The sequence below is a fragment of the Hyaena hyaena genome, unplaced genomic scaffold (assembly GCF_003009895.1).
Source record: "Hyaena hyaena isolate Hyena2069 unplaced genomic scaffold, ASM300989v1 scaffold_1074, whole genome shotgun sequence".
Lineage (NCBI taxonomy): Eukaryota > Metazoa > Chordata > Mammalia > Carnivora > Hyaenidae > Hyaena > Hyaena hyaena.
In genome coordinates, this window is record NW_024081711.1 from 398,382 (window position 1) to 414,586 (window position 16,205).

General features: G+C 38.5%; 1 pseudogene; it reads left to right on the top strand.

Moving 5' to 3' along the window:
- Positions 1-1,313: 1,313 nt before the first annotated feature.
- Positions 1,314-15,191, top strand: LOC120223964 (annotated as a pseudogene).
- The last annotated feature ends 1,014 nt before the right edge of the window (positions 15,192-16,205 follow it).

Consider the following 16,205-nt stretch of genomic DNA (forward strand, 5'->3'; position numbering starts at 1 on the left):
TCTCGGAGTGGTCCTTTTGTGCATTGGCCAGTGCTGAATCCCTGGGCACGGAGCCTGGCACGTTCTGGAGTGCCCTTTAGGATTTCACGGGGCTTACAAATAAATGGTGAATTTGGAAAAGTTAACATTTTTTGAGACGGTCTTGTCTCTGCATTGTTTCTTCCCTTACTGGTTCTCATCCTCTTCGCTTATTAGCTGTACCAAAAGCTGAAATCTGCCAGGTTGTAATAAAGGATGTAATATAGGTTATTTACACAGCACAAATGATTTCTTCAGCTTATAAGATTTTTTAAAAATTTTTAAATGTTTTTTTAATTTGTTTCTGAGACCGAGAGAGTGAGCAGGGAGGGTCAGAGACAGAGGGAGACACAGAATCTGAAGCAGGCTCCAGGCTCTGAGCTGTCAGCACAGAGCTCGACGCGGGCCTCGAACCCGAACTGTGAGATCATGACCTGAGCCGAAGTAGGACGCTTAACCACGGGAGCCACCCAGGCGCCCCAGGATATCAGATTTTATAACTATGTGTCCCACTAGCCTGTATATGCGCGGAGTGGTTACTGGGTGCCTTTGATATTCTTATATCAAAATTAATTCTAAACAGGACAAAGGTTCACATGTAAAAAACAAAAGGGGGGGCATATTAGAAGAAAACAATTAAGATTGCTCTGGAGAGACTTTCCAAACAGGATACAAACCCCAGAAATCGTAAAATTAAAGATTAATAAATGTGACCAAATAGGAATATTAAAATTTCTGCAGAGCAAACAGATATGGCAAATAGCAACCAAAAAAAGGTCTAATTTCCTTGTTACAAAAGGAGTCAGTAAGAGAAAGTTAAACCACTCAGAGAAATAGACAAGGTATATACACAAGTTTCCACAGAAGAAGAGAAATAGAAATAAGTTTTAAAAGTACAAGAAGGTATCCAATGTGATAAATAAAATGTTAAAAAAAACATTTTTCACATAAAGGCAAAGATTAAAGTTTGACAATATGCTATTCTGATGAGAATATAGGGAACACAGGTACTTTCATTTACTGTTGATGAGAGAATAAATCTACACAATTTTTACTGAGGACAAGTGAACAATATCTATCACAATGTAAAATTCAGCTCCACTTTGACCCAGAAAATCTACATTTTGGAATTTATCTTACAGATGTATTGTGTGCACATAAAAACTACAAGTTTTAAAGATACAAGGGGAACTAATTATAAAGTAAATGATATAATGACTGGGATTTTCTTTAAAATAAAATGTGGGGGCGAAGGATATAGGTAAGAGTGTCAGTGAAACAAAATTGGCCAGAAGATGGTAACTGTTGAAGCTGGATCAATGGTATATGGAGTTCTTCATATTGGTTTGCCTACTTTAGTGTATATTTGAAATTCCATAATGGAAAGGTTTATTTTTTTAAGATTTTTTAAAAATGCTTCTTTATTTTTGAGAGAAAGACAGAGCATGAGCAGGAGAGCAGCAGAGAGAGAAAGAGACACAGAATCCAAAGCAGAGACCAGGCTCTGAGCTATCAGCACAGAGCACAATGTGGGGCTCAAACCCACAAACCATGAGATCATGACCTGAGCTGAAGTCAAACGCTCAACCTACTCACCCACACAGGTGCCCCCATGTAAAGGTTTTTTTTTTTTTAATGGAAACCAGAAGAATGTAAAAGGAGAGTCATTGCAGTTTTGTTTTTAACAGCAACTGATATAGTTTATTTAACCAGGATATTAATTATAAAAATTATAGTTTCTATGTATAATAATATTAAGCTCTTAAAAAAATAAGAATGGCTAACAAGTACATGAAAAGATGCTCAATACCACTAATCATTAAGAAAATGCAAATCAAAACCATAATGAGATACCACCTCACCCCCATTAGGATGGCTACTATCAACAAGTGTTGATGAACATGCGGAAAAATTGGAACCCTGTGTATTATTGCTAGGAATGTAAAATGGTGTAGCCACTGTAGAAAACACTACGGCGATTCATCAAAAAATTAAAAATTGAATTATCCCATGATCCAGCAATCCCACTTCTGTGTAAATATATCCAAGAGAATTTACAGCAGGATCTTGGAGAGATATCTGTACACCTCTGTTCACAGCATTATTCACAATAGTCAAAGGTGGAAACAACATAATGTTTCAATGTCCATGGAAAGATGAATGGATAAACAAACTGGGTGTATACACACTGAAATATTAGTCAACTATAAAAAGGTAGACAATTCTGACACATGATAAATAAACCTTGAAGACATTATTCTAAGGGAATAATGGGAAATAAGGGAAATAAGCAGACACAAAAAGACAAATATTGTATCAATCCACTTACATACGGTACAATGTGGTCAAATTCATAGAAACAGAAAATAGAATAATGGTTGTCAGGGGCTTGGAAAGGAGAATGGGGTTGATTGATTAACGGGTACAGTGTTTCAGTTTTGTAAGAAGAAAAAGTTCTAGAGATTGGTCTCACAAAGATGGTCACACACACAAAGAGGTTGGTCACACAAAGAATCTACCTAACACTACTGAACTGCACACTTTAAAATGGTTAAGCTGGTAGATTTTATGTTTTGTATATGGTACCACAATTTTAAAAATAAAAATAAGGCAGATGTTATGCAGTAATAAAGAATGATCTCTAATGACATATTTTAAGTTAGGAAATGAAGCAAGGGAGAAAAGCTTGTTTAGTATGCTATCATCTCTCTCACACACACACACATTCACCTGCTTGTATATGTAGAAATATCTGGAAAGATAAGACATACAAGAAACATAACAGAAATAGAATATGTTGAAGAACTAGGGGTTATAAGTGAGGGGGGACATGCACAAGATCTGTATTTCCTTAATGGAGTATTATATATTCCTTAAAAATTTGTTATAAGACTGTAGCAATATGAGAAAATATACAATATGATTAATTGTATGGGATAAGTTAAAAAGTTTACATACAGTGTGTGATTTACAAGTAAGTTAAAAATGCCTAGTAGTTGTGTTTTGTTTGAAGAACAGACTATGTGATGTTTTTCTACATTTCTGTTTTTTATGGAAATTATATGTATTGATTTTTAGAGAAAAAATAAACATCAAAAAAATTTAAAGACCTAATTTGTCTTGATTTCTCATCTCCTAACAACTTTCATCTCCCACTTCTTTTTGAACAAGCACTTATTTTTTTGCATGTGTATGCCAAATGCTCCCCTTTTTAAAGGCAAAGTAAAAGATTCATTACTGGATCAATTGCCTTGTTTGATTGTTGTTATGCCTATGTTTCATAAAGCAGGTTTCTTTATACAGTAGCTTACTTCCAACATGCTGTAGTTTGTGATCAATGAATCATGCTATCATTTCACGATACTTGGCTAAAAACTGACTTCTTCTTGGTTTCTAATTGGTGGTTTTAAACTCGTAGTTCATTTTTGTCATAGTTATCCTGTCTGTGGAATATGCTGCCTGGGGGAGACTGCTTTTGTGGTTGACCAATGTCTGTCACAAAGATGTAAAAAATATTGTCTGTGGGTCTTGAATGTTAACTTGAATCTCTTATTGTTCATGTTCCTACAGAGTTTCCCAGGATGGAAACACAGATGTCGCCAAAACTGTTTTTGCTCATTTTTGTTCTGACTCTCATTACTTAGCTTTTAAAAATGAAATTTGGTATTTTTAAGTTTGTATATTATATGTAGGTGCATACATACACACAAGGACACACACACAAATCACTTTATGGCAAGTATTTTGAAGGTTGTGTTCATAATAAACACTTAATATGGTTTTTCCTTTTTTCCAGCTTCATTAATCTCCAACAAATAAGTATTTAATAACAGGTCAGGGGAAAGGGCATTTATTTGTCCTCAAATAGCGGATTAGCAACTACCATACTGCTTTCTGTCACTATGAATTTGGTCACTCTACGTACCTCATATAAATAGAATCACAAAGTCCTTGCTGCTTGCTTACTGGCTTGCTTCTTTATTTCTTTTTTTAAAGGTAGGCTCCACCCTTGAACTCATGATCCCAAGATCAAGAGTTGCATGATCTGTTCACTGAGCAAGCCAGGTGCCCCCAGTATCTGCCGTTTTGTGACTGGCTCATTTCACTTAGCATAATATCCATAAGGTTCATGTATGTTGTGGCATGTGTTAGAATTTCTTTCCTTGTTAAGTCTAAATAATATTCTGTTATATAGTATATATCATAGTTTTACAGCTGGTATTTATACATACTGAGATACCAAAGTTACATATACATCTGGGTCTATTCTGGGCTCACTATCCTAGTCTATTAGTCAATTTGTCTATCTTTGTAGCTTCTCTTAATTTTTATCATTTTGCATAATTGTTGGTATTTATTAGAGAAAGTCCCTGGTACTTGATTTTCTTTTTTAGAAGCGCCCAACCTTTTGCCTTTTTCTCTCCTATGTACATTTTGCAATCATTTTCTCCAGTGTCATAAAAATCCTATTGCATTTTGATTGAAATTGCTTTGAATCTATAGATTAATTTGGGGAAAGCTGACATTTCTGTAATATTGAGTTTTACTACTCATGAATCTGGTCTATTAAGTCTTTTAATACATATTCTAATAAGTTTTCTGACTTTCTATGGGTATTGTATTTCTTTTGTTATATTTATTCCTAGTACTTGGTATTCTCTGATTTACAATGGTGTCTTCTCTTTAATTACATTTTTCAGTTGTTTGATGATAGCACAAGGAAAATATCAACTGACTTTTAAAATACATAAATCTTGGGGCTCCTGGGTGGCTCAGTTGGTGGTTAAGCATCCAACTCTTGATTTCAGGTCATGATCTCATATTCCATGAGATCAAGCTCTGTGTCAGGCTCTGTACTCACAACGAGGAGCCTTTTGGGATTCTCTCTCTCTCTCTCTCTCTCTCTCATCCTCTCCCCCTCTCCCTCTCATCCTCTCCCCCCTCTCCCTCTCCCTCTCTCTCTTTCTCTCTCCTCTCACTGCTGCTCCCCCTGCTCACACTCTCTCTCTCAAAAATAAATAAATAAGCATTACTATATATACATTATATATATAACTTATAGGCGCTTGGGTCACTCAGTCAGGTAAGCATCTGGCTCTTGGTTTTGGCTCAGGTCATTATCTCACCATTGGTGAGTTCGAGTCCCATCCTAGCAGCATGGAGCCTGTTTGGTAGTCTCTCTCTGCCCTTTCCCTACTCGTGTTCTCTTTGTGTGTCTCTCTCTCAAAATAAATGAACACACACACACACACACACACACACACACATTAATCTTATAATCAGCTAACTTGCCAGGTGCTTCTATTTTTTCTAATAATTTATCCATAGGTTTTTGTGCATTTTAAGCATTAACCATCATATCAACCAAGAATTATAAATTTTATTTTTTCTTTTCTAGATCTTATGCCTGTAATTTATTTCTCTTATTTTCTTACACCATGTGTAGCTTTTAATGTCACACAAAATCAAAATAATTAAAGTGAGTATCATGATATCATTCCTGATTTTATTTTATTACTATTTGTAATGCTTTATTTATTTCTGAGAGAGAGAGCGAGCATGAGCAGGGGAAGGTCAGAGAGAGAGGAAGACACAGAATCTGAAGCAGGCTCCAGGCTCTGAGCTAGCTGTCAGCACAGAGCCCGACGTGGGGCTCGAATCCATGAACCATGAGATCATGACCTGAGCCGAAGTCGGACGCTTAACTAACTGAGCCACCCAGGTGCCCCTCATTCCTGATTTTAAAATGAGTGATTCTAACAGTTCCTGTTTAGGATGATGTTTGTTTCTCACTTTTCATTCACATTCTTTCTCTGTATACGAATTTTTTCTCCTATTTTTCATTTACTGAGAGTTTATATTAGTGTGTGTTGAATTTGATCAATGCCTTTTCTCTCTCCTCTCTCTCTCTCTCTTTTTTTTTTTTTTTATTTATTTCTAGGAGAGAGAGAGAAAGAGACAGCGTGAGCAGGGGAGGGTCAGAGAGAGAGGGAGTCACAGACCGAAACAGGCTCCAGGCTCTGAGCTGGCAGACAGCACAGAGCCCGACGCGGGGCACGAACCCACGAACCGCGAGATCATGACCAAAGCAAAAGTCGGACGCTTAACCGACTAAGCCACCCAGGCGCCCCTCTCTCCTCTCTTTTAAAAATTCTTTTTAATGTTTATTTTTGAGAGAGAAAGAGACAGAGTGAGCAGGGGAGTGGCAGAGAGAAAGGGAGACACAGAATCTGAAGCAGGCACCAGGCTCTGAGCTGTCAGCACAGAGCCTGACGTGGGGCTTGAACTCACAGACTGTGAGATCATGACCTGAGCAGTAATCAGACATGTAGTTGAATGAGCCACCCAGGAGCCCGTCTCTTATTTTTTTACTTTTGTCTTTTTATCTGTTTTTTAAAATTTTTATTTATTTATTTTGAGAGAGAGAGAGTGTGTGTGATCTAGGGAATGAGCCATGGAGTGGCAGAGAGAGAAAGAGAGAGAATCCCAATAATGGACACAGAGTCCAATGCAGGGCTCAGTCCCACCAACTGTGAGATTATGAACTAAGCCAAAACCAAGACTCAGATGTTTAACCAACTGAGCCACCCAGGCACCCCTCTTTTTATCTGTTAATGTAATAAATTACACTTATGGATTTTCTAATATTAAACTATCTTGCACACTTAGGATAAACCCAAGTTATGGTGTATTATCTTCTTTTATATATAGTTGGAATCAATTTGTTAATTGAATTTTCTTTCAAAAGTTTTAGAACTACAGTTGACCCTTAAACAATGAACAGGTCAACAATGCTGAAAATCTGTGTATGACTTTTGACTCCCCCTAAACTTAACTACTAATAGCCTACTGTTGAATGGAAGCCTTACCAATGACATAGTCAATAAACACATATAGTATATATATATATATTTTTTACATATATATATTTTTTTTACAATAAAGTAAGCTAAAGAGAAGAAAATATCAAGAAAATCATAAGGAAACAAAAATACACTTACAGTATTGTATTTATTTTAAAATGCATGTATAACCGGACCTGCACAGTTCATATCTGTATTGTTCAAGGGTCAACTGTATAAACAACCATCATAATTTTATTATGTGATTTCTATACTTTCAGATGGAAAACACTGATATTGTAGATTGTAGGTATGTTAAGAACCCTTAGTGATCTTTCTGGTAGTGACTTATAACTGCTTTTTATCTGTTGACTTAAATTCTGTTAACCATATAATAGTTAATTTCCTTGTTCAAAGTTGACATGAATCGTCTGTCTCAGGATCTGAATAAGAAAGCTATGTACACATCTCTCCTGCCTTCTTGGAGACTTGCACTTTCCCCAGGCATCTGTGGATCCCACTTCCATGTCCCCAGTGAGATAGCACTCCAAAACCTCCACGCACACAGCCACTAGCCTGAGGGGACCCTCTTCACCTCCTGCTCTTCTTCCTTAACAGACACAGATGACGAGGGTGTACATGCCACTTCCAAAGATGCTTCTATATGCGAAGGGTGATTCAACACTTAAGGCCTGCAGATATACTTGAAAAAGCAGCAGAGCTCACCAGAAAGGAAACAAACTCAAAGTCTGTTTAGGTTTACAGTAAGCATTGGCTACTGGCATGACCCTTACATCCAGCATTTTATAAGACTGTCTAAGAAGAGGAAAGCCCCTGAAATAAACAAGATATTTTGGTCAAGTACATGGTGTCAGTCAGCGTTTTTACTGAAGACAGAACATCATTGTCAAATTCCAAACCTTGGGTCTGGGATGCATACCACCTTCTGGAGATGAAAAGATGAAGATCTCCCAAGTAAATATTTTTTTACTTGCCCTTTCTTTTTTTTTTTTTCTTTCATAGTTTATTGTCAATTTGGTTTCCATATAACACTCAGTGCTCATCCCCACAAGTGCCCTCGTCCATGCCCATCACCCTCCTTCCCCTCTCCCCAACCCCCATGAGCCTTCAGTTTGTTCTCAGTATTCAACAGTCTCAGTATTCAAGGGTCTCTCATGGTTTGCCTTCCTCCCTCTCCCCAACTATTTTTCTCCTTCTCCTCCCCCATTGTCCTCCATTAAGTTTTTCCTGATCCACCTATAAGTGAAAACATATGGTATCTGTCCTTCTCTACCTGACTTATTTCACTCAGCATAACACCCAAGAGTTCCATCCACATTGCTACAAATGGCCAGATTTCATTCTTTCTCGTTGCCATGTGGTATTCCATTGTATAGATGAACCACATCTTCTTGATCCAGTCGTCAGTTGATGGACACTTAGGCTCTTTCCAGGATTTGTCTATTGTTGAAAGTGCTGCTATGAACATTGAGGTCCATGCACCCTATGCATCAGCACTCTTGTATCCCTTGGGTAAATTCCTAGCAGTGCTATTGCTGGGTATAGAGCAGTTATATTGTTAATTTTTTGAGGAATCTCCACACTGTTTTCCAGACGGGTTACACAAGTTTACATTCCCACCAACAGTGAAGGAGGATGCCTGTTTCTCCACATCCTTGCCAGCATCCAGTCTCTTGATTTGTTCATTTTAGCCACTCTAACCAGCGTGAGGAGATATCTCAGTGTGGTTTTGATCTGTATTTCCCTGATGATGAGGGACGCTGAGCATCGTTTCATGTGTCTGTTGGCCATCTGGATGTCCTCTGTGGAGAAGTGTCTGTTCATGTCTTCTGCTTATTTCCTCAATGGATTATTTGTTTTTCAGGTGTGGAGTTTGGTGAGTTCCTTATAGATTTTGGATACTAGCCCTTTATCTAATATGTCATTTGCAACTATCTTTTCCCATTCTGTCGGTTGCCTATTAGTTTTATGGATTGTTTCCTTTGCCAAGCAGAAGTTTTTTTTATCTTGATGAGGTCCCAATAGTTCATTTTTGCTCCTGATTCCCTTGCCTTTGGGGTTGCGTCAAAAAAGAAATTGCTGCGGTGGAGGTCAAGGAGCTTGTTTCCTGCCTTCTCCTCTAGGGCTTTGATGGTTTCCTGTCTCATATTTAGGTCTTTTGTCCATTTTGAGTTTATTTTGGTTTATGGTGTGAGAAAATGATCTAGTTTCATTCTTCTGCATGTTGCTGTCCAGTTTTCCTAGCACCATCTGTTAAAGAGGCTGTCTTTTTTTCATTGGATACTCTTTCCTGCTTTGTCAAAGATTAGTTGGTTATACATTTGTGGGTCCAATTCTGAGTTCTCTATTCTATCCATTGGTCTACGTGTCTGTTTTTGTGCCATTACATTACTGTAATTGCTCTACTACCATGACTACAGCTTTGTAGTAGAGGCTAAAGTCTGGAATTGTGATGCTTCCTGTTTTGGTTTTCTTCTTCAAGATTACTTTGGTGGTCTTTTATGGTTCCATACAATGTTTAAGATAGTTTGTTCTGGTTTTGAGAAAAATGCTGGTGCAATATTGATTGGGATTGCATTGAATGTGTAGATTGCTTTGGGTAGTAATGACATTTTAACTATATTTATTCTTCCATTCATGAGTATGAAATATTTTTCCATTTCTTTGTGTCTTCTTCAATTTCCTTCATAAGTTTTTTATAGTTTTCTTCATACAGATCTCTTATATCTTTGGGTAGGTTTATTCCAGGATATTCTGTTTTTTTGTATGTGTGAAATTTTGAATGGGATCAGTTTCTTGATTTCTCTTTCTGTTGCTTCATTATTGGTGTATAAAAATGCAACTGATTTCTCTACATTGATTTTGCAACTTTGCTGAATTCATGGATCAGTTCTAGTAGGCCTCTGGTGGAGTCTATCAGGTTTTCCATGTATAGTATCATGTTGTCTGCAAAAAGTAAAAGTTTGACTTCTTTTTTGCCAATTCTGATGCCTTTTATTTCCTTTTGTTGTCTGATGGCTGATGCTAGGACTTCCAGCACTATGCTAAACAACAGTGGTGAGAGTGGACATCCCTGGCGTGTTCCTGGTCTCAGGGGGAAAGCTCTCAGTTTTTCCCCATTGAGGATGATGTTAGCTGAGGGCTTCTCATAGATGGCTTTTATGATGTTTAAGTAAGTTTCTCCTATCCCGACTTTCTCGAGGGTCTTTATAAGAAGGGATGCTATATCTTGTCAAATGCTTTTCCTGCATCTGTCGACAGGATCATATGGTTTTTATCTTTTCTTTTGTTAATATGATGTATCACATTGATTGATTTGTGAATATTGAACCAGCCGTGTAACCCAGGGATGAATCCCTCTTGATCTTGGTGGATAATTCTTCTTATGTGCTGTTGGATTCGATTTGCAAGTATCTTATTGAGGATTTTTGCATCCGTATTCATCAAGGATATTGGCGTGTAGTTCTCTTTTTTTGCTGGATCTCTGTCTGGCTTGGGAATCAAAGTGATGCTGGCTTCATAAAATGAGTCTGGAAGTTTTCCTTCGATTTCTATTTTCTGGAATAGCTTGAGAAGAATGGGTATTAACTCTGATTTAAATGTCTGGTAGAATTCCCCAGGGAAGCCATCTGACTCAGGGTTCTTACTTATTGGGAGATTTTTGATAACTGATTCGATTTCTTCACTAGTTATGGGTATGTTCAGATTTTCTATCTCTTCTTGTGTGAATTTTGGTAGTGCGTGTCTGTTTAGGAATTTGTCCATTTCTTCTAAGTTGTCTAGTTTGTTGGCATACAATTTTTCACAGTATTCCCTGATAACCGCTTGTATTTCTGAGGGATTGGTTGTAATAAATCCATTCATGATTTTGTCTATTTGGGTGCTCTCTCTTTTCTTTTTGACAAGCCTGGCTAGAGGTTTATTAATTTTGCTTATTTTTTTCAAAACACCAACTCTTGATTTCATTGATCTGTTCAACTGGTTTTTTGGATTTTATATTGTTTATTTCTGCCCTGATTTTTATTATTTCTCTTCTCCTACTGGGTTTGGGGTGCTCTTGTTGCTCTCCTTCTAGTTCCTTTGGGTGCGCTGTTAGATTTTGTATTTGCACTTTTTCTAATTTCTTGAAATAGGCCTAGAGTGCACAGTACTTTCCTCTTAGGACTGCCTTTGTCACATCCCATAGAGTTTGGATTGTTGTATTTTCATTTTCATTTGTTTCCATATATTTTTTAATTTCTTCTCTCATTGCCTGGTTGGCCCATTCGTTCATAGGGTGTTCTTTAACCTCCATGTTTTTGGAGGTTTTCCAGACTTTTTCCTGTTGTAGATTTCAAGTTTCATAGCATTGTGGTCTGAAAGTGTGCATGACATGATCTCAATTCTTTTATATTTATTGAGGGTTGCTTTATGACCCAGTATGTGATCTATTTGGACAATGTGCCATGCGCACTTGAAAAGAGAGTGAATTCTATAGCCTCAGTATGTAGAGTTCTAAATATATCTGCCAAATCCATCTGATCCAATGTGTCACTAGTCTATTGTTTCTTTAGTGATTTTCTGTCAAGTTGATCTCTCCATTGCTGTCAGTGGAGTATTAAATTCTTATCAATAAGACTGCTTCTGTTTGTGATTAATTGTTTTATGTATTTCAGTGCTTCTGAATTTGGTGCTTAGACATTTATAATTGTTAGCTTTTCTTGAGGGATAGACCCTGTAATTATTATACAATGCCCTTCTTCATCCCTTGTTACTGTCTTTACTTTAAAGTCCAGTTTGTCTGATGAGTATGGCTACTGTAGCTTTCTTTTGACTTCCAGTAGCATGATAGATATTTCTCCACCCCCTTGCTTTCAATCTGAAGGTGTCCTCAGATCTAAAATGGGTCTCCTGTAGACAGCAAATAGATGGATTTTGGTGTTTTTTTAAAATCCATTCTACTGTCCTATGTCTTTTGATTGGCGCATTCAGCCCAGTTACATTAGTGTTATTATTGAAAAATATGGGTTTAGAGTCATTGTGTTCTTCGTAGGATTCATGCTTGTGGTGGTTTCTCTGGTACGTTGTGTTTCTTGCAACATTTCCCTCATATAGTCCCCCTTAGGATTTCTTGTAGGGCTGGTTTAGTGGTGATCTATTCTTTTGATTTTTGTTTATTTGGGAAGACTTTTATCTCTCCTATTCTGAATGAAAGGCTTGATGGATAGTGATTTCTTGACTGGATATTTTTGTTTGTTCATCACTTTGAAGATTTCTTGCCATTCCTTTCTTGCCTGCAAATTTTCAGTAGATAGGTCTGTCACCACTCTGATATGTTTCTCTTTGTATGTTAGGGCGCTTTTCTCCCTAGCTGCTTTCAGAATTCTCTTTTTGTCCTTGTATTTAGCCAGTTTTCACTATGATGTGTCGTGAAGAAGATCGATTCAAGTTACATCTGAGGGGAGTTCTCTGTGCCTCTTGGGTATAATTTGTTCACGTACTCCTTCAGCACCTTTCTTTCTCTCTTCCTCTTCTGGAATTTCTATGATATGGATATTGTTCGTTTGACTGTATCACTCCGTTCTCAAACTCTCCTTTCATGTTCCTGGATCCGTTTATCACTCTTTTTCTTGGCTTCTTCTTTTTCTATAATTGTGTCTTCTATTCACCTCTTCTCCTCTCTGCCTCTTCAATCCATGCATTGGACGCCCCTATTTTATTATGCATCTCATTTTCGCATTATTTAATTCATCACAACTATTTTTAAGCTCCATAGTCTTTGTAGCAATAGTTTCTCTGATGTCTTTCATGACTTTTTCACGCCCAGTGATTAATTTTGTGACTATTGTTTAAATTCTTGTTCAGTTATGTTGCTTATATCTGTTTTGAGCAGTTCTTTAGCTGTCATTTCTTCCTGGAATTTCTTTAGAGGAGATTTCTTCCGTGTCATCATTTTGGCTAGCTTTCTGTCTTGTCAGTTTTAAAAGCTTGTTATACATTCTGCATCTGAGAATACTGCAATATCAATGAAAGCTCATTGACTGTCCGGGGCCTGTCCATTCAGGAAGTGTTCTTTGAATGGTGTCTCTTGGTCTCTCTTGTTGAGACTTTGGTTATTTTATTTCCTTACTCATAGTGGTATTTGGGACTATCCACCATGTGTACCTTGGCTAGTTTCTTGAGGTAGTCCTGGAAAAGAAAACAGACAAACACACAGGGAACAAAGGCACGTAAACGCACAAATACTACAAAAAGCAAACTGAAAGGGAAAAGAAAGAAAGAAGAAAGAAAGGAAGAAAGGAAGAAAGGAAGAAAGGAAGAAAGAAAGAAAGAAAGGAAGGAAGGAAGGAAGGAAGGAAGGAAGGAAGGAAGAAAGAAAGATGCCCAAAAGATAAAGGATAGTCTAAAAGCATAAACCAGAATTTCCAGCTACAAATAATGAGTAAGGTGTATGCAGAGCTGATGGAAAAGCATATTCAAAGAGACAAATGACAAGGGCAGAGAGAAAGCAAAATTGGACAATGACCAGGCAGAAAGACTAGGAGGCTTAATTCAGAGAGAGAAAGAGGAGAATATGGTAGGAGGTGAGGAGAAAGAAACGAAGATAATGTTACTTAGAGAAACCATATAGTTTTATTACTCCAGAGAGAGAGAGAAAGGTAGTGGTGGAGATGTAGAATATACATCCAGAGAATGGATTAAATGTGACTCTTTAAGCAATCCCATGACCAGAGCGTCCAGTACAGTGGAGGGGAGGGAGACAAATGAGATAGGGGGAAATATATCTGAATAGAAAGAATTGATATAGAATTAATCACGGCAGTGCATCCACGGTGGTCTTTCTCCAGGCTCCTGCAAAAAAATAGCAGCTCTGTAGCGGGGATGGGCATGGTTTGGTGTAGGCAGGTCTTGGTCTCTACTGTGTCCTGAGGGCCACTCCCTGAGGTCCCACCTTGGTGGTTGTGGGGAGAAAAATGGCAGTGCCCCAGTCCCTTCTCAAACCAAGAGTTGCAAATCACTCTTTTGGGTCCAATCTCCCTGTGTTGCAGGCGTAGCCAAGGTCGGCCATTTTCTATGTCCCAAGCCCCACCTCGTTACCAGGTCTTTGTTCATGAGCTTTATTGATACTGCCTGAAATATAATCCTACAGGCCGGGCCGATTCCAAGCTGGGGATCAAGCCGAGAGAGCAGCGGAGCAGTTTCAGGCTGCCCTGCTTCCCAGCTGGGGATCGAGCTGGGAGAGCAGCGGAGCAGTTTCTTCTGGCGCCACCTGGGACCAGGACACCCAGCCCAAAGTCAGCACCACAGCTAGAAAGAGGATCATAGTCTGTCCCAAGCCAAGGTTTTTCTCTTCTCCAGGGACAGTTCTATGAGCAGTTTCAGCCACTCTTTCTCTTCCCTTCAACTCTCTGTGGCTCCCCACATAGGAGATTCCTTCCCCTCCTTACTGTGTCTCTGGGTCCTGGCCCATTTTTATCTTCCTCAGTTTGCACTCACACACGTATGAGGTTGTCTTCTTAGTGGACTCTGTATCTTTTCCTCCCAAATTCCTGCGGTTCAGTGTCTTATGGCTTCAGGCCTCCTCTGTTTGAGAGATGAGGGTGAGCGAAATGTGCAGAGCTCCCTACTTCTCCCCCATCCTGCCTCCCTCGAAGTCAACAATCTCCCAAGTAAATGTACTGAAGTCAATTTTCTAGTGATAGTCACAAGAAAGCTGCATAGCATGAAAAACAAGCCTTTCTTATCACAATCCATTGCAGAATTACATTCAGAGGGCACACTTCAAATCAATGGACACCTTTTGGATTCAAAGAGATATGCCATTATTGGAGCAGATCTCTGAGATGTACCTGAACTGGAAGAGAAGCTAAAGAAATGGAACATGAATCCATAATTGCTAACACTCCTGATAACTGAATGTGTGCTGATTTACATCACTCTGGATCAGAAGGCCAGCCTTTTCAAGTGGTCAGCCAACAGTTTTGAGACTGTCATGTTCATAAACTATGAACATACATGGATGACCGGTTTGGACAGATAATGATAAAAAACCTGCAGAGGTGACAGTGTTACCTGGCAGGAGTAGAGACCTGCAAGTTGCTAGAGTCACAGAAAGAACGGCTCCCGTGTAATGGGTGGGAAAAGGCATCAGCAGTCAACATGATGGAACTGTACAGCAGATTGCCTCAAGCTAAAGTAAGCAGAATAGAGTTTTGAATTCTTGGGTGAAATGGAGCTTCTCGAACAGCTCTTCCAGCATTACTACCTTTGTTGGGCAACCAAAGGAGGAATGAAATAGTTTTGAAGGAAATCACTTATTCATCTCTTTGAGGCCCATGCTGAGCTGGGAGCTGAAGACACTGACTTTCCCACAGTTGACAGGCCATGTTTCCTGGGCAGTGGCCAGCCGTGGTCCCATCCCACATCCTGAGAAAACCTCAGTTCCCAGGGCTAGTGCACCACCTGCTGTGCCCGTTGACTTACTGTTTAAATAAATCTCAGTTCCCACTTAAAACAAAAAGAGAAGAAAACTGTGTATAATTATTTAATGAAGTTGCTTCAAATTTCAATCAATGCATTTTAATGTTATTTGTGGATTATGTGTGCTATGTTTGTAATTTACATTTTCATTCTTTAAGAAGATCCTGTAACTGAGACACACATGTGTTTATACACACACACACACACACACACACACACACACAGGACTTGGTGAACTCAGTTTAGTCCACACTTGGGTTAGACCACTGTGGAGAACATATTACATTTTTTATCCTACTTTTTTACCACATGGTAATATGCAGAGGACATGTGACCATTGTCATCGTGCTCCTCTGCTAGCCTGTACCACCTTTCATCTTCTGTTATCACAACGTTCTTCTGACTTTACTAGTGTGGATTTTGTTAGTTTCATTATTGAATATTTTACTCAGTAAAGACAGTCCCAAGCTGTGCTTGTGGATTCAAAAAGAATGATTATACAAAGATATCATATTTTTGAAATTATCAGTTTCTTTTTTGTAAGCTTATTTATTTTGTGTCTGTGTGTGAAAGAGAGAGAGTGTACTGGAGGGACAGAGAGAGGAAGAGAGAGAATCCCAAGCAGGCTCTACACAGTCAGCACAGAGACCAATGTGGGGCTTGAACTCACAAACCAGTAGATCATGACCTGAGCTGAAACCAAGAGTCAGACACTTAACTCACTGAGCCACACAGGTGCCCTAAAGCTCTCATATTTTTATGTCCCTTGTATCTATGGACTTATTTATCTGTGTGAAATAAACTCCTTTATCCACTGTGGGTGTCTGAATTTTACAGAGGCTTTTTACATAGGAATTTATTTTA